Source organism: Mastomys coucha, unplaced genomic scaffold, assembly GCF_008632895.1.
Source record: "Mastomys coucha isolate ucsf_1 unplaced genomic scaffold, UCSF_Mcou_1 pScaffold20, whole genome shotgun sequence".
Classification (NCBI taxonomy): Eukaryota; Metazoa; Chordata; class Mammalia; order Rodentia; family Muridae; genus Mastomys; species Mastomys coucha.
This window is the reverse complement of record NW_022196903.1, coordinates 102,122,367-102,129,076: the sequence shown is the minus strand read 5'-3', so window position 1 is coordinate 102,129,076 and position 6,710 is coordinate 102,122,367.

The following is a 6,710-nucleotide window of genomic DNA, read 5'->3' as shown; positions in this document are numbered from 1 at the left end:
TGTGAGCATTTTGTGTCAGAAAGATCCAGATATATCCATACCCTTCTAAAATGTCAATTTATTGAATAGCAATAAATTCATAAACTATGTGAGTTTCGCCAACTTTCACAGTTTTTCAAACAACTCTCATGTTACTTGATGGTTGGTCATTGGCACTTACAAGTTCTTGCATTCCAATGTTAATTAACTCTCAGATCACACATTCACTTCTCAGGGTAATTTATATGAGAAATATGCTATAGAATGGCTAAGGAAGGCTTACAAAGGAATGCAGAGTTCAGAGAGGATTTCCTGAAGTCAAAAGCAGAAAGGTGATTCAAGTGCAAAGGGAAGTCTGTAGAGGGCCACACAAGATATGTTCTAAACTGCAGGTGTGATGCTATTCAGACAGAGATGCCAGATAGATGCAAGTAAGTCTGGGTGGCAAGAAATTTAGAGGGTCAGTTTGAAGTGGTCTGAGAGTCAACGCCAAGAAAACTGGGCTCAAGTCAAGCTGGAGAGACAGAGGCAGGACGATTTCCTGCATAGGACTCATGACAAATGACTGAGAGACAAGTCATCAGGCTCTGCCACATTCAGTCTTGGGGTAATTCTTTTATAGTCCCAGATGAGGGGATTTTACGATCCTCTGGTGAGATTGATAAGCTCATCGTAGCTGGTGTTTTTGATAGGATTTATTTCCAGGTATCATTATTTATTGACACAAATAAATTATCAGCGTGTGCCTCCTGGTATGCTGGCAGCTGGTGGTTACTTACCTGTGAGACTGTGATGGAGAGATAGTCTTTATTGGCACTTACACTCAAAATAGAGTAAATCAGGCACAGGCTGTTGCTTTGTAACAAAGAGTTACCCACAGCTGCTTGCTCTCATGTATTCAAAATAGATACTAAGAAGTCAGAGAGATTTAAAGGCTGGGGGACTAGGCAGTAGATCCACAAGCCAGAAAGAAAAGGGAGGTGGCAATCATACCACCACAAAGAACATAACCCTTCCATCTGAGCAAGCCTGGAAGGGCCTTCTGACATTCTGCAGGCCCAGGCCCCTTCTCTTCTCACCCACTCGTCCTACGAAACTGTGGGCTCAGACATCTACAAGCTCACTTCCATCAGACCTCTCCTCAAACACAATCTCAGAGCTGTCAACCCTAGGCAAAGCACCTGAAAAGGCTCTATTCTTCAGCTGCCTCTTTATCATACTTTATATTTTTCTTCTGTTTTTCTGTTATTGTTTGAGAATTTCATACATACATATGCATTTTGACCAAATTTATCCCAACCCTTTCCCTTCAGTTCCTCCCCTATCCCTCCACCATTTTCCCCTCAACTTCATGTCCTTTGTTTTCAGAGCCAGAGTCCACATAGTGCTCTCAGTGTGTGCATGGAAGCAGGACAATGAATAGACTTGGGGAACATATCCCTGAAGACTGTTGCCCCATCTGCCAGCAGCCAACAATCAATAATAGTTCCTCTGCTATTGCTAGGGCTTCATAAACCTTCCCCCATCTGTGCTGGGTTCTAGCTGATCTGATCTTGCAAAGGTCATGTACACGTGGTCACAGCTGCTTTGAGCTCCTGTACAGCAGCCATGCTAGACCAGGCAAATGCTATTTGTGATGGTTTGTATATGCTTGGCCCAGGGAGTAGCAGGATTAGAAGGTGTGGCCCTGTTGGAATAAGGGTGTCACTGCGGGGGTGGGTAATAGGTCTCTCATTCTAGTTGCCTGGATGTTACTAATCTGCTAGCAGCCCTCAAATGAAGATGTAGAACTCTCAGCTCCTCCTGTACCATGCCTGCCTGGACACGGCCATGCTCCCACCTTGATGATAATGGACTGAACCTCTAAACCTGTACAGCCCCAATTAAATGTTGTCCTTTATAAGACTTGCCTTGGTCATGGTATCTGTTCATAGCAGTAAAACCCTAAGTAAGACACTGGTTCAGGGCAGATACCCATTAACTCTGCCTCTTACAGTCCTATATAGCTGAGGCTGACCTTGAACATGTTTGTATGTATGTTTGTTTTTTTATTTTAAGGACCAGGGTGTATGCATACTGCTCTTGCAGAGGGATTTCTGTTCAGTTCCCAGCACTCAGACCTTACTGCATGCTGGGACTATAGACTGTTTCACATTTCTTCACCTAGAATTAACTCACCCATCTGCTCATCTCTAGATTGTTTTCTGCTGCCCACCATCAAAAACATCTTGCTGGTCAGGCCAGGACTTCAGTTTGTTTGCTCCCCTTTCCTGAGACCCCAAAAGCATATGGAAATAAAAATATGAGCAAATGAATAGACACTTTGTTTTTAAAAAGGCAAAGCCACATAAAATTATACAAATTTCCAACATCTGCATGTTGATTTTTAGGAAAGCTATGTTTCCCTATGTTTTATATAATTTTTCACATGCGTTTATATCTCTAAGCAATGGATTTATTTGGCCTGGTTGTGAATAATGTATAAATGGCTTGTTATTCTTCATTCTGTAATATTCTTAGGAATTTTGATCTGTAGGGGGGTAATTTCCTCCCTCTCTCTCTCTCTCTCTGTCTTTGTGTCTGTCTCTGTTTCTGTCTCTGTCTCTCTCTGTCTCTCTGTCTCTGTCTCTGTCTCTGTCTCTGTCTGTCTCTGTTTCTGTCTCTGTCTCTGTCTCTGTCTGTCTCTGTCTCTGTCTCTGTCTGTCTCTGTCTCTGTCTCTCTCTCTCTCTCTCTCTCTCTCTCTCTGGTTTGTGCTACTTTCGTTGTTGTTTTGCTTTGTGCTGACTTCCTTTTTTTACTTTGACAAACAATGCTGCTATTGTTGGGAGATGATCCGTGCACTGTGTATTCAGATGCTGATTTCAATGCCCAGACATCAGTTTGTAGTCCCTAGTCCCGGGTGTTGGTATGGTCAAGCATCTCCTGTCTCGATGTTATGCAAAAACTATTTTCCGTCCTCTCTTATTGATGAATAAAGTGCTAGTCAGCCAGTTGCTGGGTAGGAGAAGTGGGAGAAGCCATGTGTAGGGACCGGGAGGATTCGCCATGAGGTCACCATGGAGTCACCATGAAGGAGCAGTCATAAGGCCTTTCAAGGAGCAGAGTGACCCAGGAACAGATTGCAGAGTGAGGCTCAGAATGCAGGTAAAGGACTGCATGGCTGGGAGATAGGCAGCCTACAGGGTTAGCATAGCTCAGAACCTGCCCAGCATAGTGCCGGCAGCTTATTAACATTTTTTTTAAAAAAAAGTGTTCTGTATCAGTTATTGAGAAGCTAAACCAGGGTAGTATAGGCATAGAAACACCCTTATTTGGGAGCAAAGAAGGCATATAACTTCCCCCTACTCACACACAATTACTTTTACACTCTCTGGTTGTAACTGTTTTTCAATGGTCGGTGGTTTTACTTTATTAATTACTTTTTTTTGCAGCGAACTTTTCTGATGTCCTTGAGATGGATATTTCGCTTCCTTTCTATCTACAGCAGATTGCTAGCAATAAAGTTCCTGACTGCTTCCCAGTGCAGCATAGACATCTTCCAAGGGTCTGGTTTTATGAAATCTAAAATTATATTTATAGTTTCGTATTTTCTAAATGTTATCTGCCAAATAAAATATAACTAGGGTTTTTTTCTCCTTTTTTTATTAATTAATTTATTCACTTTACATCCTGATCTCAGCCTCCATCCTCTCCTCAATCCCACACTTACAAATCCTTCTCCCATTACCCTCCTTCTCTTCTCCTCAGAGAAGAAGCCACCTTTGGGTACCACCTCTTCCTGAGACATCAAGTAGAAGTAGAACTAAGCACAACTTCTCCCAGCTCCCAGTGAGGCCCAACCAGGCAGTTCAGCTAGGGGAAGGGGATTCAATGGCAGAGACAGCTTCTGCTCCAATTGTTAGGGGACCCACATGAACACCAAGCTGCACAACTGCTACAAATATGTAGGGGGCCTAGGTCCAGCCCCTGCACACTCTTTGGTTGGTGGTTCGGTCTCTGTGAGCCCCATGGGCCCAGGTTAGTTGACTCTGTATGTAGGTCCTCTTATGGTGTCCTTGAAGCCCAACCCCCACTCCTGCTCGCTCAATCCAAACCCCCACTCTTCTACAAGGTTCCCCAAGCTCTGCCTGATGTTTAGCTGTGGGTCTCTGCAGCTGTTTCCATCTGGATGAAGTTTCTCAGGAGATAGTTGTGCTAGGCTCCTGTCTGGATTTTCCTGCTGCTGCCGGCCTGGTGGTTTGGGGGCTGGAGAGATGACTCACTGGGTGTATGCATACTGCTCTTGCAGAGGGGTTTCTGTTCAGTTCCCAGCACTCAGATCAGATGGCTCATGACCCTCTCTAACTCCAGTTACAGAAGGTCTGACATCCTCTTCAGCTTTCTGAAGGCACCTGGCACTCACATGTACACACCCTACACAAAACACACATACAAGTAGTTAAACATTCCTATGAAGGCTCGATAGATGCCCCAGTGTAGGGGAATAGAGGGCAGGGAGATGGGAGTTGGCGGGTGGGTGGGTGGGTGGAGGAACACCCTCATAGAAGCAGTGGGAGGGAGGATGTGATAGGGTGTTTGGGTGTTTTCAGGAGGGAGGGAAACCAGGAAAAGGGATAACATTTGAAATGTAAATAAAGAAAATATCCAATAAAAAAAAGAAGTAATAAAAAAAGAAGTAATAAACACTAATGGACATTCAGAAAAAAAGAAAAAAGAAAATGTCCACTGTGTAGCTTACAAGAATAATAAAATATAAGAAATATTCCACACACACATAAAAAGTAAGTCATGAAGTTGGGGAGGTGGGGAGTACCTAGGAGGAGTTAGAAAGGAGATATGATCAAAAGATACTGTATGAAAAATATTTTAAGACAGTAAACATACAAAAAAAAAAACTCTTTAAGTCTAAAAAAAAAATATTAGGCTGCAGAAATGGCTCTGCAGTTAAGAGCACTGACTGCTCTTCCAGAGGTCCTGAGTTCAATTCCCAGCAACCACATAGTGGCTCACAACCATCTGTAATGGGATCTGATGCCCTCTTCTGGTGTATGTCTAAAAACAACTACAGTGTACTCACATACATAAAATAAATAAATCTTTAAAAAAATTTAATGCCAACATTTGTAAAAACTTATTTAGTACAGTTCAGATACGTTTTGAACAATAGAAACTAGTCCTTAAAAAAAAAAACATACATACAAATGAAAAGCACACGTAAACAGGCTTTCAGGTTCAGGCCATGGTCTGTAAGAACCTGATTGTTCAACGCAAGTGCCAAAGAAAGACACCCAAACACCTGTTGTGGGTGGCACTACAGTGGATGAATATGTGATGGAGAGATGGGAAAGATGGAGTGCACAGTGAAGAGATGGAAGAGAAATCAAAGCTGGGTTTATGTACTGTGGAGAACAATGGAACTGGAGACTCAATGATGGTGAGGAACAGGCAGATAAAAGAAGGCCATGTCTGGATCTGTGTCAATGTCTGTGGCCCAAGTTACCACAAAAGGCCAAGTGGATGTCCATGGTCTGGACTGCCACCAGGGCCCATGTGTCTGAGGGCTGAGGCCTAGGGGACACGGGGATCTATGCTGCTGACAGGGGCCATGTCTGGGTCTGTGGTCTGGTCCTATGGAAGTCAGGGGTATGTGTTGATGTCCCAGGCCCTTGTTAACACCAAAGGCCATGCAGATGTCCCTGGTCTAGATTCCACCTAGGCACTATGCTGATTGACCCCGTCCCTCACCAGCCACTACACTTGGGGAAGCTCACCCCACCCTTCACCTGCCTGGGACAATAGAACTGACATTGATGGCAGGGAAAGCCAGCCTGAGGGCATGATCATGGGAGACCTGGTCCCACCCCTCTTCTGTCAAAGGGTGGCATAGGAAAGGAAAGATGCCTTCCTCCCCAACCCCCTCAATACCTGTGGCAACCAGGAGAGCTGGCCCTGAGGTCATGAGAGAGAAAGAGCTTGCCCTGCCCCCTCACCAGCTGCAGCACTCACGAGAGCAGGCTTTGCACCTCACCTGGACAGCATGGTAGAGCTCTTCTTGTTAGCCAAGGTGCCTCAGGTGAGCCGGCCCCGGGGACACAAGAACAAGGGAGCTGACCTGCCAAGGACCTACCTCAGCTAGGTCAGGGTTCCTGAGAGAAGGTGAAACAAATGACTCAAAGTCATTGGTGGGGTACAAACTGACAGGCTTGTAGCCTGCTCAAGCTCTCTGTTGGTAGTTCTTGGCTCTGTAGTCTGCTTGAAACAGCTCTCTGATCTAGACAGCTCCCTCTGCTTGAGACAGCTCTTTCTTGATAGGAAAAAAAAAATTCTAAAAGCTCTCTGGATAGCTCATGGGTTTTCGACTAAAGCCAGAGCCAGATAAGCCACCAGGGGAAAAAAATCTTGGATTTTCCGATCAAGTCTGAAATCCTGTTTTAAAAAATTCTAAAAGTAATTCTTGGGTTTTCCCATTAAAATTGGAAAGCCAGAAACATTTTAAAAACGCTCTGTCCACTCTCCAAGCAGTTCTTTCTGGGTAATTGTTAGAAAAAAAAATTCTAAAAGCTGTGTTAACTCTCTAAGTAATTCTTGGAATTTCTGACCATACCAAGGTAAGAAATCCTATTTTAAAAATTCTAAAAAGCAACAAAACACCCATGGAAGGAGTTGTAGAGACTATGGAGCAGAGACTAAAGGAAGGACAAATTCAGAGACTGCTCCACCTGGGAATCCT